This window comes from Lethenteron reissneri, chromosome 3 (assembly GCF_015708825.2).
Source record: "Lethenteron reissneri isolate LAM-NWPU_2019-01 chromosome 3, ASM1570882v1, whole genome shotgun sequence".
NCBI lineage: Eukaryota > Metazoa > Chordata > Hyperoartia > Petromyzontiformes > Petromyzontidae > Lethenteron > Lethenteron reissneri.
In genome coordinates, this window is record NC_083781.1 from 4377069 (window position 1) to 4402966 (window position 25898).

Here is a 25898-nt window from a genome sequence, read left to right on the forward strand (position 1 = left end):
TCCTGTCCACCTCAACTTTTCCCATCAAGGAGCATAAACCATCACACAAACTCCGGTCATTCTCAGCGGCTTTTGGCTGTTCACTGCATTGCGCGCTTTTCAGTGCGCTTCTGCGGCCGTCTGGAACCCTCTTCCTTCCGATATTAGGGAGCCACAGGAGCTATGCACTTTTATATCAAGATTAAAGACTCATTTATTTCGAAATAATTGTTGTATTTCTTTGTTGTCCTTCCCCCGCGCCTCCGATTAACACGGTTGGCTACGTACGGTGTGAAATAAGTTTCAACATACATACATACATGCTACAAACATACATTCCCATAATTTCCCAAATTTCACACCTCCACCTTCTCCCAGAGCTCTTGATGTGTACAAAGCACATCCATTTAAAGCATTTGGAGACAAATTGTACAGCGGTTGTAACTATTGAACTTAATAGAAAGAAATGCGCAAATGTGCGTACGCATAAACTTGTTTAGTTAATCAGTGTAGTATATTACCTGCTACGACATTTGGTTCAGAAGACATGGACAGTGACAAAAAACATGGAATACAAGCTAAGAGTACACAGGAGCAAGGGGAAGGGCATGCTCAAAACACTAAGAGACAGGAAGAGGGACATGTGGATAAGAGAACATACGCAAAGCAGAGATAGTATACACGTCGCTATAACGGTGGTCGAGACTAACGGCGGAGTGGCATCCGAACACGCTAAGAGGACGTCCAGCAACGTTGTCACGATGTGAGGGCTACCGGTGGTGCGAAAGAAGTTCAACATACCGATGTACATGCATACTAGGGATGGTAAAGACTTGGTTAGGCCTTCATCCAGCAGTGGAATTATCACGGCTGACTACAACGACGATGACGATAATTGTTAAAAGGACAAACGCACTAATGAAACAGATGAAATTCACAGTAGGCTAATGGATGTGGCCTGAACACAGGGAGGCCTTTGTACAGCAGTGTATAGCGGACTGGCTGGCATGTGTATATATGTCGTGGTTTGCGAGACGGAGAAGGGGGGAGGGGGGTATTTGTCTTCTCCTGGGAAATTATTTTTCATAAACACTTGCCCTTTTATTTGAAAACGTGGCCTTAGCAAATGGCAAATGAAAACCAGTTTAGCTAAATAAAAATACCCAATTACAGAACATCTAAACAGCCTCCCCATGACAAATGGCAATGAACTAAACCGGTTACCCTCTGCCCTTTAAAACCTTCTGCTTGGAGATTGATTACAGGGGTAATTCTTAAGCCGCAAGGACAAATGAGAGAGTTGCTCTAGCAAGGTGTGGGCCATGCGTCTGTCTTGAATCCCGCTTACCCACGCAACCAAGTAAAAAACATCCAAATGTATAAATGTCCCGCTTCAGTTTCATCGGTATACACTGTGGACCGACGTCTTAAATCTTGACTTAAAGCTTACCGAAAGACCCAAAGAATATGAAAGACCAACGTCTTGCCTATGGGAGATTCGTTTTTTAAGGCCGGGGCATTTCCAGCGATACAGAGCGTGCCAGCAGTCTCAGCGCTTGGAAGCACAATAGGTCATCATACTACTGACTGCACGGTGTCCATCATACAACGCAGGTAGACGTGACAAAATCCAATGTCTTCCACAACGGATACATTATCACGGCGTCTTATACATATCAATACAAGGATTACCATTACAAAGAATCACATCGCTGTTGTCGTTAATCCTCAATTTATTGTTTTGTTTCTTTTTTGCAACACTCATTTACGCGAGTCGATATCCAAACTCCCATTATCCATGCAGGCTGACGTTGTTGCATTCTCCTCGCTGGCTCTGTAATGTATCACAATGCACCGAATGAAGCCGTGAAGGAAGGTTTTGTGATACATTTTTTCCGGACTCGTAGATCACTGCCCCCTCTTAATCTACGCTGATAGAAAAGTTGGGGGAAGGGGGGGGGGTTAGGCGTAGCAGTTGTGCACAAGCAAAATAAAGCCTCAGTTTGCTGTCCTTCCACCTCCGATTGGTATGGTTGGCTACGTACGGTTGGCTACGTACGGTGCGAAAGAGGTTCAACATAAATACTACATTTGTCACCAACATTCGTCTCATAACAGAGACATGTTATTATAGGCTGACGTCTCTGTAATCTCTAGGAGTCATTGCCTGAACTGTCACGTGCATGCATGCATAATACATATGGATACTGAGAGCGCCTGCACAAAGTGGTTTGTTATATGCATTAGTAAAAAGGTGTCGAAGGCGCAGCCATGCAATTGCTCGCTCACGCCACTGGATGGCGGAAGCACCTCCACTCGAATGAGCTCTAGCGGGGTATTTGGTCTACTCTTCCACGCTGGCCTGATACAGGTAGGAAACAATGTTCCACCAGGGATTATTTGTCTGTCTGACTGTCTGTCGTGCATAAATAAATATATAATACAAACAGCTCTTTGATTGGTGGAGACCTACTGCCGGGTACGGAGAGGGGAGGTGCCTAAGGGAGGAGGGTCAGGGGAGGGGCCTAAGGAAGGGGGGAGTCAGGAGAGGGGCCTGAGGGGGGGGGGGTCAGAGGAGGGGCCTAAGGGAGGGGGGGTCAGGGGAGGGGCCTAAGGGAGGGGGGGTCAGGGGAGGGGCCTAAGGATATGGGGGGGGGGGTCAGAGGAGGGGCCTAAGGGAGGGGGGGGTCAGGGGAGGGGCCTAAGGATATGGGGGGGGGGGGGGGGGTGGTCAGGGGAGGGGCGCAGGGTGAAAATAAAGTTGTGCCTCAACTTTATTCGAAGCTTTCGTGGCTGCAGGAATCCATCCTCTTTGCTTCTTTCGGTAAAGTCACGTAGGTAGAAATACATTAAACAAATCACGACGTTTCGATTGCAACACAAGCAACGATCATCGGGTGGGAAAACTACAGCAAAAACATTTTCTTGCTTTTTCTTGCTGTTGTTTCGCCACCTGATGATGGTTGCTTGTGTTGCAATCGAAACGTCGTGATTTGTTTTATTTTTATGTATTTCTACCTACGTGACTTTACCGAAAGAACCAAAGAGTTGTGGCCCCCATCGTTTCAACCGCCGCGCCTGAAGATCGAACCAGCGGACGGCTCTGGATCGAAATCCCAGTTGCGCTGCCCATTGCTGCACCAGTGGCCAGCATCGCGTGCACAGATCACAATAACGAGTACAGCGAAACTAAGCAGCAACAACAACAACAAAACCCCCACCGCATTTAGGTTTTGAGCAGCGTTTGGTTTTTTCGATAAAGTCACGTAGGTTAAAAAAGAAAAACGAAAACAAATATTTCTTTTCGCTTTCCTTTTTTTTAAAACAATTATTTGTTTTCGTTTTCCTTTTTTAACCGACGTGACTTTACCGAAAAAAGCCAAAGAGTATGGATCCTTGCAGTCACGAAAGCTTCAAATCTAGAATCAACGTTTGGTTGTTCGATGTCGGCATCGCCCATCTCCATCTCCACGATAACAAAACGCGCACCACAGCTCCGGCCGTGTTGTGCTGCGCGCCGCGTCGCCGCGCCAACGGCAGCCACAGGGCACCTCTCAGAAGAAAGGTCTTCAGCATCAACGCCACGCATCGTTCCGCATTGCCCCCCCTGTAATTGTACACTGTGTAACACGATCTTTGTTCCTGGGTAGTAAGTGTTATCTTCTAATTGCTTATGGCTATTATTCCCCACAAACTTTGCTTTTGTGACCGGGATTTTACGTGAAGGAATGACACAAATGCACAACACGTTTTCTCATTGAAAATAGGTAAATTTTAAAATATTACTGTCCTAGTCACAAAAGAAAAGTTTTTGGGGAATAATAGCCACTTTCTGTACTTTTGAGGCATAAGCAATTAGGAAATAACACTTACTACCTAGGAACAAAAATATTTTTTGTTACACAGTGTTACCATTGTAGACTGTAACGGAACGTGTTCATGTTTCATGTGTAACGGGTTCCGGAGACACTTGTAGAGGTAACTTCTTAGTTACAATACAACACTCCAACAGTCCAACTCTCCAACAGTCCTGATACTCTGTTACAGCCTAGGTACACAGCCTAGGTACACAGCCTAGATACACTACTCTGGCTACGCTCTGGAACTCGCCCTCACAAGGTCGTAGAGTCGGGAGTTCCAGAGTCCCACCACTGACTCTCACAGCATCCCAGGGTCTTCAGATGGCTGGTCGTGGGTTTTGGGTCTTGAGTTACAACTGGGCCCCGATCGTCCAGGGAGCTCTCCTTTTATGCCTGGTCCGACGAGGGGTGGGGCCGTGTGCGCCACCAGACATCCCACAGAGCACACACAGCCCCCCCCCCCCCCCCGTTGGCGGCGCCCAGGGGATTAAGCGCCTGGGAAACTCAACGCCTGGCGCCCAGAGGCTTAAGCGTCTGGACCCCCTGGGAACCCAGCGCTTGGCGCCCAGAGGCTTAAGCGTCTGGACCCGCCCGGGAACCCAGAGCCCCCAGCAGCCCCTCCCTTCTTATGTCACTACACATGCATAGCCTTTGCGGCTGGCAACATGGGACGCTATGAGTAAACTTCGCGAATTTCCCCCCCCTCCCCCCCGGTCACAGATCCGATGGATCGTTCCACGAGCGCGTACACATCGCTTGCTTAGCACGCGTGCAACAGCAATGCACAGCAACGATGACGAAAGATACGAAAGATATACATTGCGACGTCTGTGAGTCGGTAAGTATGAACACTTGTTATCGTGTGCACTTCTGAGCTCGGTACGTCACCAATGCACTCATTGCACGCAAAGTGCTTGCCACAAAAGAACCCCAATACCTTGCCGATCTCGTTAAGAAGCATAAACCATCATCACGCGAACTCCGGTCATCCTCAAGGCGGAATTTTGGCTAACCATCGTGGAACGGCGCTCACCACGTCGCGCGCTTTCAGATGCGCTTCTGCGGCCGCATGGAACGTTCTTCCGGACGATATTAGGAAGCCGCTGGGGGCTATGAACTTTGAACTCATCTAGATTGAAAACTCATTTCTTGAGAACTGATTTTTGTGTTTAGTTTGCTGTCCTTCCCCTGCATCTCCGATTAGCACGGTTGGCTACCTACAATGCGAGAGAAGTTCAAGATACATACATACACACACGTGCTGCAATGATCACACATGGTAAGTTCTTTAAAATAACATGGCTTTAAGTCTGTTGCGAAATTGGCTCAGACTCAAGGATGGATCCATGAACACCACCACCACCAGCACCACCAGTACCTCCACCACCAGCACCACCACCAGCACCAGCACCACCAGCACCAGCACCACCACCACCAGCACCAGCACCACCACCATCATCACCAGCACCACCACGATCATCACCAGCACCACCACCATCAGCACCAGCAGCAGCACCACCACCACCAGCACCAGCACCACCAGCACCACCAGGACCATCATCACCAGCGCCACCACCACCAGCACCAGCACCATCACCAGCACCACCACCATCACCAGCACCACCACCATCAGCACCACCATCAGCACCAGCAGCAGCAGCACCAGCACCAGCACCACCACCACCTCCACCAGCACCATCAGCACCACCACCACCAGCACCACCAGCACCACCTCCACCACCACCACCAGCACCACCAGCACCACCAGCACCACCAGCACCACCAGCAGCAGCACCACTCTAATGGAGCGGTGGGCGTAGTTTGCGAGTGACCGGTACGTGGTGTAATTCGCCTCGCATCGACATCACGACCGAGCCGTGGCGTTCAAAGTTTCGAGTGTTTCTTTAGCATTGCTCAAGGTTTTGTTTTAATATTCTTCTCAATGTTTCAAGAAACCAACGTACAAACATGCGCCAGGGAAACACACAAGTCATGACCCCCCCCCCCCCCCCCTCCTCACAGCCCCTACCATCGTAGGGATCACGATCGGGAGTAGCGTATGTGCAGGGAAGGAAAGAAGGGGAGTAGGGTAAGGAAGCATCACTAAAGTGAAGGCCACTGACACTGGCACACAGCGGATTGTTCAAGCAATATTACCCTCCAATAGGGTGTTTTGAACGTTACTTTTAAGTCAAGGAGCATACTCTGGTAATTCCCCCATTTTGTCATAGTACCGACAGCATTCAAAATAGCCGCTGTGTCGTTCGCAGGGTTGTGCCATTCGGCAACTCTGTTAATTCCTCAAGAAGCTCGCAGAGCACGCGGGGGCAAAACGTCGGACATCGTGCCAAGCAGCACGCGGCACAACCAGATGACGGATCTTGGACGATACAAACATTGTTCGTATCTCAACCAGGTCTCTCGCAACAACAACAATAACAACAACAATAAAGCACTCCATTAACGGCTCTTCACACCCGCCTCAAATGGCAAAAAATGTTGCCGCTCAGGTCGCGAGTGGGCGGCGGGGGGCTTTGCGTTGGAATCGCGGAGCGTTCATGCGCGGCGCGGCATGACCTGCGGTGTGCGCTCATGAGACGTTCCGACTCGCAGAGCAGAGCGCCGCCGTTGGGCCACGGCAGAGGTCGCAACCGGGTACCCGATACCCGTACCCTACCTGATACCCGGCTACCCGTACCCGGCCGGGTACGGGTAGCTGTTTGCGACCCTGGTGCGGCCGGGTACGGGTACGGGTAAGGAATCAAAACCCGTTTGCGACCTCTGGGCCACGGGCAGCAAATCCGAGACAGCCGCAGTCCGCGCTGCGCCACAAACAAGAAGACCCCCAACCGTGACCTTTCGACCTTCCACCCCCCCGCCCCCCCCCCACTGGAGAAACAGAAACAGTGCCAACCGCAACGCACAGCGCCAGCCCCCCCCCCCCCCCACGCTACGTGCCCATTAGCGAGGGCTGGGCTGGCTGCCCCGGGTATCCCTCCCCTTCGGGGGAAGCCCCCAAACACCCCCCCCCGCCCCCAAATTGAGCGCCTGGAAATTATTGCGAGATGAAGCGAGCCCCGGTGTACAACGGGGTATTGTGCCTGCTGACATTCCTTCATATTGTGGATTCTCAGCCCTTATGTCAACTACATTGTGCCGATTTTTCTCTGTAAAATTGCCAATTGAAATTGTATTTAGTGTGGGGGGGGGGGGGGGGGGCGTGGAAGGAGGGTGATGGCACCGTCTGCCCCGAGCATGAACACGTGCGCTAGCGATCGCTCTACACGTGCTCGACATGTACACGCTCGTTGTTTGGTCAAATCACTGCTGGATGAGGGCCCGCGCACAAGCATCGCAGGTCTGTACAGCACCGTAAAACGTGCAAATTGAGCCAAAATACTCCACCGCGCCAATCAAGTGCGGGATCGAGGTGGCAGGCTAGCGCACACACCCACCCACGACGCCGATCGCGCCGTGTCCTTACCGCGAGGACGCGGTGACTCGTCCGAGCACCGTGCAGGCTCCCTCCTGCTTACCTTGCCAATTTTGACGAGCGCGGGCGCATTCCTGGGCTGATTTGGTGACGGTCCATCGTCCCCAAAGCTCGATACACTAAATGCTGCTACAATCGTTTAATATGCCAATATATATTTGTCATTCGATGAACTGAATATAAAAGAAAACAATGGAACAGCAATGACAATGGTAAAAAAAACCCTCCTTATCGAGGCTGTTTTGGTGAGTCACAGCATTGCAAGGGCTTTTAAACCCTGGGAAGTCTCACTACAGAATCCAATTGTCAGCGCTCGTGCTAATAAACCATGGGTGTCTGGCACAAACCTCCATGGAACGTGCGACCGTGACCTCCACAGACAATCCGGCCACACACTGCAGGTGAGAAAGCGGTTAGAAACGTGATTTTCTAATAAGAAAATAGCTTTTTTTATCCAGGCAGTGGTGGCACACGTCTGTAATCCAACACTGCGGAGATGAGGGTTCGTGGATCACCGCACAAATGTTACGAAACTTCCAGTGGTAGTACAGCAAATTTGTGGATTCCATCTGAATGGGATAGAGTGTTTCCCCCTCGCACGCATGGATTTTCTCTGGGTGCCTCTGGTTTCCTCCCACATGTAAACACTCATTAATTGACCAATAACACCTTGGTGTACGATCTGAGGATACAGATCTCCTCTGCCCCCAGGCTATGGAACGCTCTTCTCCACAAGGTATCAGGGACCTCCGAGTCTGCGGAATTTTAAAAATGCTTCTTAAAACGTATTTATATGCTTCTGCTTACTAAGCTTTTAGTTAATTTAGTAAATGTATTATAATATACTTATTTTTATGCTGAGTGTTTGCTGCTGCTGTGTCCTGTACATCGCTTTGAGAGATCCTTGATGGAAAGCCACTTTATTAATTAAATTAAATGATTTCTAGAGGACGGCAGAACTTGGGCAATTGTTCGCACCCACTCACCGGACGGCTGCCTTCCCTGCTCGTCTGCGGTTCTTCGAGCCTCCGAGTCATTCTCTCTCGGAAGGGAGTGAGCGAATACCGCGCGGAGTGTAACAAGCTGAAATTGTTTGGAAAAAGCATTCTCTGGTGGGCCTAAATGTCCTTTAAACATCATCCATTGCAGCCTAAACAAACACGTCCATAGACGCAGTGCCTCCAGTGGCTTTCAGGGGGGGGGGTCACGGAAAAACAAATGACAAAGTATGTTTTGTGAAAAAACACAAATCGATGATTACACGCACAAATCGATGCGTGTAGCGTAAGCATGACAATCGATGTTATGCCTATAGGCTACATAACAACAACAAAAAAACATGCGTGCGTGACTTAGCTACACGGAAAACAGATGCAGAGCATACAGCCACAGCAGGCTGGACACACAAATGCTGCCCTTCCCCCTTCTCATAACTTATTTTTGTGGAGTCAAACAATGTTGGTAACTATATGTAACACAATTAAGCGATGGGTGTCGCAGCCTTTGCTCGTATGTGCACGCACGCAGTGAAAGATCTAGAGTGGAATGAACGGCATAGCCACAAGCAGGGCATAATCCCGTTACTCATGCCGTTCAGCGTTTAACATTCAATCAAAGTTCGTTTCGCATTGACTGTGCCGTGCACCCTGCTGCTGAGTTTTTAAATGGCACCCCCACCAACCGAACGTGGGTGTTTTAGTTTGTAAATATAGGAAGCCAATCTCGATTGAAAGCTCGCTTGTTTAGAACTCCTTTTTGTGTTTAGTTTGTTGTTGTCCCCCCCGCCGCACGGTTGGCTACGTGCGGTGTGAAAGAAGTTCAACAAACAGGACATGCATCATGATTTTATTCGCAGGAGAGTCTCTCTCTCGTGTCTCGTGACTCTTTTGCAGGAGGGTCCTACCAACTATTTGTTGCAGAAGGTGGGGGCAGCGGTGTCTGGGCGGGGGGACAGTGATTGCTATCTACATTCCAAATTGTGGCAATTTACAAATCAAGACTACAGGTAATCTTTCAAATTTGGACCATGAAGCCGACACACAGTGCCCGTGTCTTTCTAATTACGCCCCTGGAAACGTTACTCCGCGTCGTTGAACATTCGACTTACCAACTTTCAGAGATACGAACAAACCTGTCTGCCCGTTCGGACCGAAGGTCGAAAGTTCCACCACCACGCAACAGATGGCGGTGGTGGCATCTATATCTCCAGAACGTGAAGAACCAGTGGCATCAACATCTACAGGAAATTATATAACTTTTAAAGCCATTCCCCGTTTTTAGTGTACATGCCGCACATACAACTTGTTTGGAATCGACAGGAGTAAAGTTGGACTTATGAACAAATCGACTTACGAACAGACCTCTGGAACCTAACTCGTTCGTAAGTGGAGGAGTCCCTGGACTGTATACGCTCAATATATACCCGGAGTGTTAACCAGGGCGGCCGCTGGAATCGAACGGCGCGTGAACCTCTCGAAGCAAGCGGCGAATGCGCCACCGCCAGGCCACCTCACCAGGGGGTTGCCGAAAGACACGGGCGTAGAAGCGGCGAGCGGCCGTGAGTGGAGGTGGGCAGGTAGGTAGGCAGGTAGGTAGGCAGGTGGTGAGCTGGTGGTTGTGGTGGGGGATAGGCGAGAGGTGGAAAGGATCGGGTGGCCAACGGCAAGGATCTTAATCACCCCGGAGAATTCCAGCAAGGTTTGTTAGGCGGCTGCAGCAGCAGCAGCGTGCATACGCAAAGGGCCTCTCTGCAGCCGCCACGGTAACGGTGTCAGGCACGCCGGGACACGTTGACCGCTACAGCCGTAGTCGTAGTTCCATTAATAATGGCACACCCAGAAAAGCAAAACACACACCTTCCTTCCCCCACCCCCACCCCTTGCTGCACCTGGATTTGGAATGTACAATATCGCTTGAGAAATATTTTCCCAGGCCTGGCCAGACTCATTTGACAAGGTTTAATGCTGTATAGAACTTAAATCAATAGCGACGTATCCAATGTGTAGAGTACAAGAGGTTTCACTGTTGGGGTTTTGTGTGTGTGTGTATAATACGCCAAAAGTCGTATTATTTAACCCACATTTTTATTCAGGGGAGACCACCGCATTTTTGGAATAATAAACGATCCCCATGTTTATTTTACATGGAGGATATAGCGTAAAAAATCAAGTATGCTGTGAAGTTGCAACTTTCCATCCTGGGTGTTAAAGGAAAAACGATTTATACGAATGAATTGTGCCCGACAATAGCTCGGTAGACGTTCAAGACATCATGAATTTAGTTTGCCAAAAAATTAAGTCCTCGTATGTGTGTCGGGTTCATGGGCTTTGAATGCAAATCTAAAAAAAAAATTATCCCGTAAAAACAAAGTTTTTCACTATAAATCCTTTATATGCGTGGCATCGGTTTTATTTTATTATTCATTTCTGTTTTTCTTGAGTAAGAGTTTAATTTTTATCACATTGGTATTTGAAATTAAATATGAAAACAAATTTTTCCTAAAAAGTGAAACATTTTGTAACAAAATTTTCACGAAAATAAATTGTCACGCGCAACGAGTCTGTGTGCAAAATTTCAGCTCGATTGGATCACGGGAAGTGGGTTAAAAAACGACCGAAAGATTTGCACGGTCGTAAGCGCGCAAGCAAGCAAGTGAACTTAATATAAAGGATTTAATGACCCACGAATCTGCACAGCCTCGTGTTTGCTGTCGGCTGATGCTGGACCACGTTACGGGCAGCGTTGAGTGGTGTAGGATAATAATAATAATACTACATTGTTGTACCGAGCTTCTATGCTACCACGTCTACGTGCTCCCGACAATCACCAACCCTGCACTGAACCAGTTGTGGTGGAGTTATGGCCGATTAAATAACCACCACGGCCGCCTGCGCACACAGCGGCGTGGAGACGGCCTTCGTCGAGCAGTCGATTGGCAAGCGGACGGCACGTTGTCCAGCAATACCCCGGTTAACGTCGGAGACGCGTTCCCGAAAGGTGCGATGGCGAATATCGAAACGACGTCAATCGAGGCGATTCACAGGGTGGGTGGTGGAGGCGAAGGCCGACGAGGCGACGGATAACGAGAAAGGACGGACGATGACGCTGTCAGCGACGTGAGTGTGGGCGGGTTGAGGCGATGCAAATCGGGTCGCGGTGTTAATGAAGTGACGACATGTTTACGAAACGACGTAAGACGGGGAAACAAAAATTGGGGTGTTACTGAACACGGTAGCAGCAGTTATTGAGAACGCGACTTGGAAGTGCACACGTTCTCAAAGTGCCAAGGTGGCGAGATGTTAACTACCTCGCCTGGTATACAGGAGGTCGTGGATTTGATCCAGACCCTGATGTCTGCTGTATATTTTGAGTTTGCGTGTCTCTCGCCATAATTATCACGGTGGCTGGGAGATGTTAACTACCTCGCCCGGCATACAGGAAGTCGTGGGTTCGACCCCGACCCTGACGCCTGCTATACATTTGGAGTCTGCATGTTTCCTCTTTGTGTGGTCACGTGGATTTTTCTCCGGGTCCTCCAGTTTTTCCCTCAACATTTAGAATCAACATCACGCGTTTCGAGCATTTGGCCGCTATAAATGTCCTCACGTGATAAGTCACTTTCGTTGAGCTCTCATTTATGGCCAGGTCTCTTCTGCAAAAGACCTACACAGTGGGGCCTTACCTGACTGCAGGGATTCATATTCTTTGGGTATTTCGGTAAAGTCACGTAGACAGGTTCAAAGAAAATAACAAAAAAAACTACAACGTTTCGTTCGCAACACAAGCTTGTGATCCAAACGTCGTAGTTTTTTTGTTATTTTCTTTGAACCTATCTACGTGACTTTACCGAAAGACCCAAAGAATAAAAAATAAATAGTTTAATAGATTAAAATCGTTGAATAGCTCAACGTGTGACAACGACGCATCGATTCACGATGCAAAACATCGACTCTTAACCACCACGACACACGCACCGAGCTATAACCGCGTGCGTAATCGGGGTCGATGGCTTCATATATCCCTGCGCTTTCAGTGTACGGGAGTTGCGTGCAACCCGCCCTGCCACTAGAGGCGCTACATGCCACCATAAATGGCAGCAAAATGAAATCGTAGAAATTCGTGGAACCGTTAAAAGGGGGTTGAATCAAGGCCGTAGCCATGGAGTCAACATTGGGGGGGGGGGGGGGGGGACCAAATCTTCCAAGGGGTCTGAATCTAAATTTGAAAACGAATTTTCATGCCTAAAATATTTTAAAATTGACTAACAGATGGGATGGACTTTTTTTTTTACAATAATGTCTAATAGTGTATTGTATTACATTGCTCTGCATTTCTTTTTTACCTTTTCTTGTTTCATTGTATGTAATGGCAGAGATTAGGGATTAATAAAGTACAACCATAACCACAATCATATAAACAGAAATCTATGCATTGTTATATGAAGACAAGTCCAGATATTTTGGCCAAGGTATAGCAAATTGTTGTTTTTATTTACATAACATAGCAACTATTATTTTTTAATATTTTTTATATCAATAAATTAGGTGTCCCCCCCAAATATATATTATAATTACGGCCTTGGTTTGAATCATTTACAGGCTAAATTCACCGTGTGTGTGATTTGTGTAATATGGGGAGCAGTAGTGTAGCAGTTCGCGTGCTGCGCTATGAACCCGGCGACCCGAGTTCAAATCCCGCTCACGGCCAACAACAGGGAGACGATTATCAGAACCGGCCCCGGGCATCCCCTAGATCGACTCAGACTAAAATTCGCACCTGGAGCGGTGTGTAAACATCGCCACTTGGGAGACAAAGGCGGCCGGGTGTGGTGTTGGTCCACCCTCGTGTGCCGTGCCGGCCTTTATAGTTGCTCGCTCACAGCACTTGCCCCAACAGTCTGTTACAGGCGATACTTATCTGTGTAACATACACGTGCAGTGCTGTACACATGTGCATAGGCGATCAAATATTCATCAACTATGCAAGCTCCCCGATATGCACGGCGGACAGCGGAACACAATTACGAGTATTTCTCGGTGTGGTCCGGTGGCTCTCGTGAAGTCTGCTGCAGAATGTTTGGCCAAATATTCGCTCGACATTTGGAAATTTCACGTGCAGTGGTTTCAATCGTGCAAATTTGTACCCCCACATCCCACTCTCCCCCACCCCCATCCGAGGTGGATGACTAGCAGAGGTCGCAAACGGGTTTTGATTCCTTACCCGCACCAGGGTCGCAATCAGGTACCCGTACCCTACCCGACACCCGGCTACCCGTACCCGGCCGGGTATCGGGTAGGGTACGGGTACCCAATTGCGACCTCTGGGATGAAGCCATGTTGCAGGCGCGGGTGGGTTGATTCTAGGAACTTGAATTGTGAGAAGAGACGAGACGTTGGGAAATGAGTGACAAACGGTTACTCACCAGTGACTCACGGCCTACCCGTACCCATACCCGGCCGCACCAGGGTCGCAAACGGGTACCCGTACCCGGCCGGGTACGGGTAGCCGGGTATCGGGTAGGATACGGGTATCGGGTACCCGGTTGCGACCTCTGATGAGTAGTATGCCCAGGAGCATTACGTCCACCCTGAGGATTAGCCTCTCCAGCCCACGCCCCCCCCACCCTCCTCAGCTATATAAACCCTTGTCAAAGCCATCTCTTTGGCATACGTCAGCAACTGTTTTCGCTGTGGTTGTCCCCACCTGATGACGGACGCTTGTGTTGCGCCCGAAACGTCGTGATTTAATTGAGTTGTTTTCACTTTTTTTTCATTTTATTATTATTTTCACCTACGTGACTTTACCGAAAGAACCAAAGAGTGTTTGCTCGACATTTCTGTGAGATGAAATCCGAAATACTCCATAGTGCTCCGAGCGAATCCCTGGTCACCACCACAAACAGAGGGTAGCACCGTGAGGTCCTTAAGTGCAGCGGCTTTGACAGCCATAGCCGGCTTCACAGACGACACGAAACAGCATCGCACAACATCCGAGTTGTGTTTAAAAAAAGATATGTTCCGGGCGAGTTTCGAACTCTCGACTGCTACGTTGGTATAAACATTTTTTTTCACAAAACCTGTTCGCAAACCACTCGTCCAATAAGGCTTCCATACAAAATATTAATTGCTTTAAACGAGCCAATTAATCGTGTAATTGATGCCGGTTTTGATTCAGGCACGCATTGTCTCCATATCTGAGTACGTGTGCAAAATTTGGGATCGATTGGACAACGGGAAGTGGACGAAATTTTGACCACGACAGACAAACAGAGGAATCAAGTTAAATAAAACCGTTGAATGATTTTTTGTTTTTAAATCACTCTTTGCTCCCCGCAGTTTCAAACCAACCTCGACAAGTGCTCCGTCCACGACGGGGAAGACGGCGACGGAGGAAAAAGGGCGGCCGAGGGGTATTTTTTTCAACAGCCTGTGACGAATAATGTCAGGGGCTTTTCCGTAAAGCGATACGTGCCCCACCCCCCCCGTCGCAATGCATCACGCCGGACTTGAGAGGGCACAGCTTGGGCACAAAATGGTTTTAAATCATGGAAAAGCCAAGAAAACACGGAAAAAAGAAGCAAAGTATCACTTCATGGTGCTGTGCAAGCTTCGGTCAAAACAACCACGCCGAAAGTAATTAAACAAACAAGCGGACAATAGTGCCTTCCTGCCCATATTTGCCTCTTTATCTTTGCACACTGTTTTTATTTTACATCTCATCCGCCACACGTCCTTGTCCGGTGAGTGAAATTTTATTTTAGCAGCGTTGGGTTCAACGCAGGCAAAACGTGTGCACCCGGTTTCCATATTCTGTGTCTCATCGGCAGAATCTCAAGGGTGGTAAACACACGGGGGAACATCTCACCCTGTCATTAGAAAGTGTGATTCTCATTTCCTTCCTGGCCTCCGCAGGTAAATGGTTAAAACAAGCCGCGACTCGCGGTGACTTTAGCCGTCGTGCCAGTAGTGGTGGTGGGAGCAAGAGCCAGGAGAGCCGATCCTCTCGACCTCTTGACCCCCATCGACCGCTCTCAAATTCACGCAAACATCTTTGCAGACAGATCCAGGGAGCTCCAAGCCACACACATTACTCATGCTGGAATGTCGGTACAGCTTAGGCGATTATACAGAAAGCTACTCAGTGTTTAACACAATTCCTCCTCCTTGTTGTCTCTTCCCAAACACTGGCCAGACAAACATTGCAGCTTCGTAATGAAATAAATAAATTGCCATATATCCTATATCTCCACGCAAAACAGTTAATGTATTTCCGGATAACTGCACTTGTTGGCTGTTCAAGACGTTTATCAGCAGCACAGGTGGATAAACTGTGGACGAGTGTTTGGTCTTATTTGTCCATTACAATGCACGTAGGGAGATTGCCATTTAATCGTCAGAAATCTGGGCTGAGCCCAACTGTGTGAAGACTCCAAGTTAGTGACCAGGTCAGCAACCATTAACTCTGTAAACGTGAGAGTGTGGCGCAATTATGGGCCACCATCCCAGGACTCAATCTCGGCAGTGCCGTTGCTATCCGAGTCACCAAGCCACCCCAAATGCAAATACTCCCCAATTTCGCCTTCACGGACTGTTGGAGCAGGTGTTGTTAGCGAGTACCTAATCACGCCGGCACGACACACGAGGGATAGGGTGGCCAACACCATGCCCGGCCGCCTTAAATAAGATATAGGTTGGTTTACAGCAATACAGTATATAATTTAATGTTGGCAGTATATAGTACGGTATATGCTCGTTGATGCAATAGAATAAAGTTTAGATGGAAGCATATTATATAATTTTTACGACGTAGAATTGTAATGTATTACTTGCTGTTAGTAACTCAGCTTAGTGTAGAGTATAGTAAGTATACTGACGGTGCTATGCTATTTATACTTTAGTTTTTTATGTAGTTTATGCTTTAGTTTTCTACGTGGTGGTTGAGTAACTGCAGCTACATATCATTAACATTCCTTTCCTTTCTTACTGCTAATCCCTGCACCCCCCCCTTGGTGCTGTTGATCCTGCATAATGCATGGGCATAATATGACTTTGAAACCCCCCCGCCCACCTCCTACGCATTTTCCATGAATATGCTAAATTCCTCTTCACATGCACATTCTTTTGTTAAGGCGCTCTTTCCTCCACCTCCAACGCAGCTTATATATAAGCTCCTAGCTTGGCATTGTCTCATTCTTCACCTGAAGACGGCTGCTTGCGTTGTAGCCGAAACGTCGTGAGAATTGTTTTATTATGTTTTATTTTTATTATTTTATTACTTCCCTTCTACGTGACTTTACCGAAAGAACCAAGAAGATGAATCCCTGCAGTCACGAAAGCTTTAAATCGAAATATTTAAGGCTGAGTCGCCGTCGGAGGAGGCCTGGGACTGGTTGAGATACTCATCACCGATGTTTGCTGTGAGCGGAAATCGAACTCGGTTCCGCTGGGTACGTAGCGCAGTTTCGCGAACCACGATTATGGATTATACAATTCCTCGTGATTCTTGTGTGTAAGGGGCTGAAATCTGTTAGTATTGACTCAGCTGTATGAGACAGCGTCGTGTCTCTAGCCTTCCGCGTCAACACGTTCTCCCCCTTTCAGCTGTAAATTCAGTTGGAGGATTTCCATAACACCACACACACACTGCAGTTGGGTGCTAGTTGCAATTCATTATCTGTTTCGATAAGCAATATCTGGGTAGCCATTGTTACACGTGCAAAATGATTGAATTACAGCCACGCATTTTAGTCGTGGGTTAAAATTTTGACTCTTCGCTTATTGCACTTTCGGTTATGGGGTCGGCAGAACTCGCAGTGCAATCTCGGAGATGATTTCACACAACCACCAGGTATAAGTTCAGATTCGTAATTCCACCGTGGAAGACAACATTTGCACACCGACGAATTAAATCGACTGCGTAGCCGTGCGACTTGAATGCCGCCGCTCTTCGGACGCTTTCTGTTTGTGCCGTCAACTTCCGACTCGGAGAGCATGAGCAGCTCAGGCTGAGCTCGCAACAGCAAGGCCCAGGGGCTTCTGGACTGCACAGCGTCCCGAGGATGCAGTTGGGATGAATATGAATCCAGATTCTACTGTGATGTGTGCGTGAGTGCAGGTCTGGCATTGACAAGCGAAAAGGTCAAACTGTTTGGAATGTATACTCAAACTCTCATTGCCTTCCAAGTGCAAACCGCATCTCGCAGGGTGTTTTGTTCCATCGGCCCTCTGGGATCTTCATGTGCTGCACTTACCCTTTTAAAATCCAAACATCTTCAGTTCGAATCTGTGCCCCGATTCCGTTCATTATAAACATGTGCAGAGAGACGTCCATTTTCAGTTGGATGGGTAGCTCAAGTGAAAACGTGTTGCCATCAGATCACTTATCCAACACCATCGCAATGAAAAAAAATACCCCATCGTATTCAAATGGTATTTGTACCTTATTGTGGCCACGACGTGGAATTTGTGTCCAAGGATTGTAAAGAAAACATCAACAATGATCAATACACCGCTGAATAAAGCCCTCCCCAAGCCAATGCCATCTCTCGCTATCCTGCGATGCGACAATCCACCAAGCACCTGCACACGAGTCGACTTCGTGACTCCATCTCTCCACGTCGGTGCGTTGATGCCCTCTCGGATGCGTGGCATCCCTTGGCTGCCACTCCATCAACTTTCTTTATCATCCGTTATCAATCATCCCTTCCAGCAATACGCCCTGCCCAAGCCTACTTACCTTTCTTAACAGTTAAAATTAAGCATTTAAACCGCGTGCGGTATTTTTCTAATCCATGTGTCACTCTGTCTCAGTGTATCGTCAAGCGTGCGTCTCTCCACGCTTCATTGCGGCAACATTTTGCTTTACGTTTCACATTTGTTCTGCCCTTCGTGAATATCATCAGCACGAGATAGCCATGCTGCTTTCCTCCCACGACTGCATCTCAAGATGTGAAGTGGCTGATGAGCATGCGTACCAGCTGCAGAGTCCGTGAGCTTGCTTAATTGGAAGCCGTATCAGGCCGATAACCTGCTTCTTGTGAGTCATCGGCTTTCTGGATCAGGGGCTCCTGTTTAGGATGATGGTTTGGCTGGACGAGCTCAATAGGCAATCAGGCCCTGCTGCTGTGACCGAGGTCTTTGTGCTCTAATTTGTGCCTCTGATGTTGAGTAATTCTCCCCCCCCCCCCCCAGGCCTGATCACGTGACCACTGTCAATCCATTCCGAGGGGTTGCTTCCATGGTGCAATGGTCAGCGCACTGGACGTCTGCTCTGCAGAGGTCGCCAGTTTGATCTCCAGGCATGGCAGGTGAAATAATGTGGGCAGACTGCTTAGATCACCCCCCATACTCCCCCACCACCACCATCACCACCACCTCTGTCCAGCCAACAGTATTAGTGGGAACACGACAGTAAATCGGCAGGTCGCGTCTGGTGGGGTAAACTGTGGGTGCGCACACCTCTTCCACGGCATCTGACCAGAGTGGCAGAGTAAGTTCATCACCAGCAGTGGCAGAGCTGCACCTTTACACTCCGCTTTACACTATCGGTAATAATAAAACGATTCATAGATAACATATACAATGTAATTTATTTATGTATCTCATAATTAACTTGACAGAATTTGATTAATTATTAAACCGGCAAATATCCTTGCAACTGCCTTGCATAATTCATCACTCATGGACATTACCATATTTGACAGGCAATTATCAATATATTAATGATCCATGCTGTAGTTATGTGGGAATGCAAGAGGGCTTGTCCTATATTTTCCACTCCGTAAAAACAATCCATCACCAACTCCATTCTGACCGCGCAACTGCTGTCAAGGTGTGCCGAGAATTAGATTCCTTACTTAGCTCCCCAACAGACAGCAGATCTTCACATCACGCTGGGGATCAAACTCAGAGGAGATAGCAAGGGGCCACTTTCCAGTGTCTCTTCAAACGGCCCTCTGCTTCCAACAACCACTCAATTATCAAGGCAACATTTTCAATGTTTCCGAAATTGTATTCGAAATATGTTCATCGCATCATCTCACGAGACGATGGTATCCATTCAGAACTTTCGCAGGGCAGGAAGATCGCCCAGTGTGCCCAAGACATTGCTCACAGAAGCAGATATCACAGAACTCATTTAGATTCCTTGACGCGGCTTTTTTTTTATCCACACCCTATGGGAATAATAATTTCTCTCTCGCATGCACTGCTGCGGAGAAATGTTCATTCCACCGCAGTCAGATCAAACGTTCCCAAAGTTAAACGTCAAGTTTAAATGTCAGTTTTATTAAATGAAGTTATTGGTGGCTGGGCTGATACCATTAACTTAATATCCTTGAAATTTCAGTTGCTGCCCAGATTCAAACCCAGGAACATCAGCTGTGGCGGCTCAGTGCTTTTGACCCTTCAGCCACCCGGCCACCTCCTCCTGTAGGCACTTCTTCACGATGTTCATTGAACTTAGAACACTTGCCCCAAGGACCCTCCTGGAAACATGCACTTAGCCTTCGACAATGTGAGTTCAACCTCGATGAAGCTCGGAGAGCTGAATGGAGTTCAAAAGAACTCGCAAACAAACACCGCCTTCTTTTTGGTTCTTTTGGTAAAGTCACGTAGAAGGGAAATAATAAAATAATAAAAATCAAACATAATAAAATAATTCTCACGATGTTTCGGCCACAACGCAAGCAACCGTCCTCAGGTGAAGAACAGGTCTGTCGGAAAGACAGTGTCTGAATGACACAGACCTGTTCTTCACCTGAGGACGGCTGCTTGCGTTGTGGCCGAAACGTCGTGAGAATTATTTAAGAATGTTTTATTTTTATTATTTAATTATTTCCCTTCTACGTGACTTTACTGAAAGAACCAAGAAGATGAATCCCTGCAGTCACGAAAGCTTTAAATCGAAACACTGCCTTGCGGAAGACCCAAAGCAGAAGATCCTGGGTTTGATCTTCCACTGCACAAACCATGGCAGATGCGGATACCTGTTGCCCGAATGGAAGTCTCCAGTAGTGGTGCGACTGTCGTCAATCCAGAACAGACCGCACAACGTGTAATGACGCAATGCCCCGATCCACAAATACGAAGGAGACATCACGGCGATGATCACAACTCCGCTGCTCCTGATGCTGTTGTCTGGCTTGACCACCCGAATGTGAAATTGTAGTCGTTGCTCCACATCTACATCGGCCGTACGGAAGAAGAGTCTGTGAGCCACACACGGTACGGCATTACCATTGAGAGGGCCGCCGAATTGAATTGCCGCTAATTTAAACGACGGCGTTTCCGTCTTTTTCTGTGCAGGCATTACTAAGTGGGGTAGAATCACACTCATTACGCGCAAGTGTCCGGGCGTTATCTCGAGTGTGATCCCGGAATTTCAATTCGAGCGGCGCTGCTGCAACACCGCGGCTCGGTGCCCTGACACGAGGAGAAGTGGAAGACGACCTCGCCGCCGTGTGAACTCATTGTCGAGCTGCGGCGGGATTTTGTCCGGAGCACCGGGGCTAATGCTCCCCCCACTGGAGCAGAAGAGCTTTAATATAACCACGTTGCATAAAGGATGTCAGTTTAATGTCTCGTCGCCCCTGATGGCACGGCGCACCTTAGAACCGCGATGGGACATCAGTTGTGCTCTCGTGCCACGGAAGTCCCTCCTGCGCATCAGATGCCGCTCGATTCACAGCAACTTGGTATTTGCACAGTGGGTATCCGTCCAAGTGGTACAATAACAGCGGTTTTACTTAACTTTACTCCTGTGTCGTGGTCAAATCTTGCAATCAAAATTTAGTCTACTTCCTGTTGTCCAATTAATTCCACATTTTGCACACGTACTTAGATCCGGTGACCATGCATGGCTGTATCAAAAACGGCATCAATTCATCAATTAATTGCTTCCTTTCAAGCAATTACAATTTTTTGTATGGACGGCTTATTAATTAAACTGTAGAATCGGCTCGCACAAGAAGCAGGCGCCGCGTGTCTCAGGCGCAATTGACGTACTTCTCGACCGTGAGTTTATAGAAGTTGTTAATAAAACAGTTGTTTAAAAAAAAATTTTTTTTTAAGGAGTTTATTATAGTAAGAACTACAATAATGTTTACATTTTACATGTCGTTATCGTTCATACAAATTGTGTCTCGCGATCGCTGAGGAACCAAAGATAAGCTAGAAAGGCAGCTAACAGGCAATGGACCGGCGCCAATAATATCCCCAATCTCTGCAGTCCTCTATATATAAAGATGTTTTCACACAATTAATGAGTGTTTTTACACGTGGGAGGAAACCAGAGCTCCCAGAGAAAACCAACGCATACCGTGGAGCAACACTCCATCCCATACAGAAGGGACAGATCATAACAGTCCGCACTTTTCTCCTGGAGTGGCAGGGTGTAGAGGAATCTAATATTTGTATTATGTTGAACTTCTTTCACACCGTACGTAGCCAACCGTGCTAATTGGAGGTGCAGGGGAAGGACAAAAAACTAAATACAAAAAAGCAGTTCTAAAGAAATGGGTTTGTCAATCTAGATTATTTAAAAGTGCATATAGCTCCAGTGGCTTCCTATTATCGGAAGGAAGAGCATTCCAGACGGCCGCAGAAGCGCAACTGAAAGCGCGCGATGCGGCGACCGTCTTTGTCCGATGGCCAGCCAAAAGCCACTGCGCCGCTGCGAGGTCAACCAAAGTGTCCGTGATGGTTTATTCTCCTGAAAGAGCATGAGACTAATCTACACGAGGCTCCACGTCGCCACGTGCGAGAGTTTCCATAAGAGAGAACGCCCCAAGCAAAAAATAAAATTTCCCGTGGTCTCTGCAGGGGCTCGAACATGTTCCGCTTTACCGGCATGGATTAAAATACAACTGCGTAGGATGTCGCGACTGTGCTGCGTAGCTCTCGAGGATTGTTACCGTGTGCCAATTGGCTTCACGTCCGACGTTTTCCCCACCTTCTTCGGGGACCGATTCTTAATAGCTCCCAGCACGTGGGGTGAAACGTCCGGACATCGTGCCGAACAACACGCGGTTCAACCCCAAAGCACATGGAAGGGCCATGAGGATTCAAATGCCCGCCAGCACAGACTGACAAATAAAAAAAGTAGGGCAAGACACGAACGTGCGCGCTGAATTGCCCTTGCGAAATCCCGCAAACGAGACTTGATAGATGCCAAGTGAAAAGTGCCACAACGCTCTGAACAAATGTTAAACATTTTGTATCGGGCAAACGAATATAAAGCAGAGGTGCAAAGTCATTTACGATATGACTCGGATATGAGCCCACATTGTAAGCAGAAGAAAAAAAAAACCTCAAATCAGATCAGATGATCGGACTGACCACGCACGGATCGGATCACGACCGGCTCATGCCCGCACTGGCCGATCGACGAACCAGAACCAGGATACACACCAAGAGTTGCTCTCAAGAGCCGGCGCTGCCGTAGAGTACAGAGGTTAGCCGTCCTTGTAAATGTCATTAGAATGTCAGCGGTAAACCTTGTAAAAGAGACAAGCAAGCACTGTTTGAAAACATGAAGTACACACGACAGCTGGCATAGCTACTGTAATGTCACGTCATAGAACGCACAGAGCCCTTCAATGTGCAGTACAGAGAACGATGATACATGCTTCACTGGCAAGGCTTTTACAAATTCATCGCAGGTCGGATGTTTTGGAAAGTGTGATACTTGGGGAGTCTTCTTTATTTGGACACCGTTCATGTCCAAGACGTGAGTGGTAAAACAAAGATGACATTTTTTCCGGCATCATTTTGACGGAATTCTTTGCACGCCGATGCTCAGCTGTAGCACCGACCACCTGCTGCACATACACCACCAAACTGTCCCTTTGTGCCCTAACCTGCGCTGTGATTGTTGTCGCTACACTCGGAACTAATCCCACTGGCGCACCGCCTCACGAGACGTAATGGAACAAGAGTGAGTCCGTGAGATGTAGCGGAACGCAGAGTCCGCGAGACGCAACAGAACAAGACTGAGTCCCGCGAAATGTAGCGGAACAACACCAAGTCCGCGAGCACATTCCGAGTGAAGCGTGCCAAGATGAAGATGATGATTGTGATGGCTATTGTGTTCATGATGTTAATATTCAGTTTCATTTTAATTCCATTGAAGAAACAATACATTGAGTTAAACTCCTCTTACCTGCGTTCGTGTGTCTTCCCTTCCTGACATCCGTCGTGCCCCCCAATTGATGTGTGAACCTCCCTATTATCTAGCAGGGGATTCACCCACCTGCCAGTGGATGCAGTGAATATCACATTCATCTTAATTTCCGCCGATAAGAGGAGTTAACACAGACGTTGAACAGCTTCGGATTTTGACCTGACCACACCGCTGATCCAGAAGAGGTCTTTCAGAAATATGTGCATGACCCTATGAAACACGAAAAAAGGCAGATGAGTGAAAATGAATCCTATTATCCACGTACATCTGAAACTTCTCTGTAGATTTCGACCATTGCGCCGTTTTCCCTCAAAGTTTTTCATCTTACAACAATCTGTCCTTGTGACGTACTTCATCTATCAATGCCTAAGCAGAGTTGACGTCAATAAATAAATGCGGATATTCAGCACCTTCCCTCACATAGAAAAATAGTTTATAGTCATTTGCTTTTTATAGGTTCCTCGACTAACAATGATTGTCTCTTGAGAACAAAGGAGCTCCAACATTTCAATTCGTTCTCCTCCGGTGAAATAAGTAACCCGCGAATTGAATTGCCACGTGATTACATTCAACATTAGTCCCGTGCCTTGAAGACAAATTGGATCACTCCTCGCACGCGTTAATTTGCCAAACGTATTCAGGGGGTTGGAGGGGGGGGGGGACACCTTGGTTGTCCGTTAATAAATTAACTTGCGAGTGAGAGGGGGGGCTCAATGAACGGCAGTGGCGTTTGTGCGCGGCGGTCAAGTTCTCCACCAGGAACCGGCGAAGCAGATGCACGCGCAAAGTCAAGACGGAGCCCCGGGGGGAAGCTGGGACGCATGAGCCACGGTTCACCGCTTGTTCGAGCGTGTTTTGGTTTTGTGCGGAGAGAAAAAAACACAATTACCTTCACTTTTTACCACCCCACCAAACTGCTTCACGACAAAATGGCGGTACACATGGATTGTTTTTGTCGCTTGTGGTTGGCACTCGGGGCCACGTGGACCGCATATGGCGGCGGTGAAAATAAATAAAAATGGTGGCAGAAAAGGCAACCGCTGTCCGGTCACAACGAACGCTCACCCGTCCCGCCCCCCCCCCCTAAAAAAATCTCGCTCCGTAACAAGATATAATGAATCCGCGACAATATGAATGATAGATGATGTAAATGTTTAGGATCATATTTGGAGAAAATTAGGGAATACTTGAAACGAGAATTGACGTTTTAAAGAAATCGATAATTTATCATTAATTCTGTCGCGGAATAATTATATCCTGTACCAAGATTCTGAAAATTCAGAATCTTGGCAGGCTGCATGCGGCACGAGGCGGGTGGGTGGGAATGGGGGGGCTGCGTGCAGTGGATGAGGGTAACGGGGATGCGTAGAGGTGATGTGTGTGTGTTGACTGAACTTCTTTGTCATCGTACGTGGCCAACCGTGTGTGATGGGCAAGGGGAGGTGAGGTAAGAGGAAAGGATTTATCTCAAAGTACCCTACGAGTATTTTTGTTATGGATTGAAAAAAAAACTATGGACAGTATATATATTTAAAAACTGTTAAACGGCATGCCATAGAAATCTAAGCCGACGGTGAAATATCCAAAAGAGGTTTTTTTTTGGGTAAGATTGCGAAAATATAAATATGTTGTTTAACCCGCCACCACCCGGCAACAGTCAATTCGTAAAATTTGTCAATTGGCTGTTGGGTGGTGGCGGGTTTAACGACACATTTACATTTGCACGATCTAACCCAAAAACACTCAATTAAGGATCATATTGGTTTTGAAAGACGAGAGTGCCGAGAAAAAGTTCGTGAACCCCAATTATAATTGTGGAAGTTCAACAGTTTTACCACGACATCCTTCTTGAATCAAAACCGGTATTTTCTTAAATATCCAACAGGGTTTATATCGACCAATGGCATGTCTTTTGAAACAAAATGATGTATGAATTCAACAAAGAGCATTTTTTGGTTCAGGGTATGTTAAAAAGTAAGTTGAACCCCTGGTTCAATTTGCTCAATTAAGGGAATAATTAGGATCAGGTGTTTAGATAATTTGGTAGATCTTAAGGGATGAGTTTGGGAGGCCCCACCCTATACAAAGATCAGAAACGTTGTGAGTTTGGTCTTCACCATACAGGTGTCTGTGGAGACAAGTCATGCCACCGATCACAATACATCTCTGAGGACCTCAGAAAAAGAGTGATTGATGCTCATCAGTCCAGAAAGGGTATTAATTCTAGATTTGAAGCTTTCGGGACTGCAAGGATTCATATTCTTAGGTTTTTTTCGGTAAAGTCACAGTAGGTAAAAAATTAAAATTAATAAAAGTAAAATAAAAATAAAATACAAATCACGACGTTTCGGAGGCAACACAAGCTTCCGTCTTCAGGTGGAACCGTC

The 25898-nt window shown here is 47.6% G+C and overlaps 1 protein-coding gene across 4 annotated transcripts in view; it reads right to left on the reverse strand.

The window, feature by feature from the left end:
* Window positions 1–25898, reverse strand: part of LOC133345308 (caskin-2-like) — a 418730-nt gene that overhangs the window by 250207 nt on the left and 142625 nt on the right. The window lies entirely within an intron of this gene.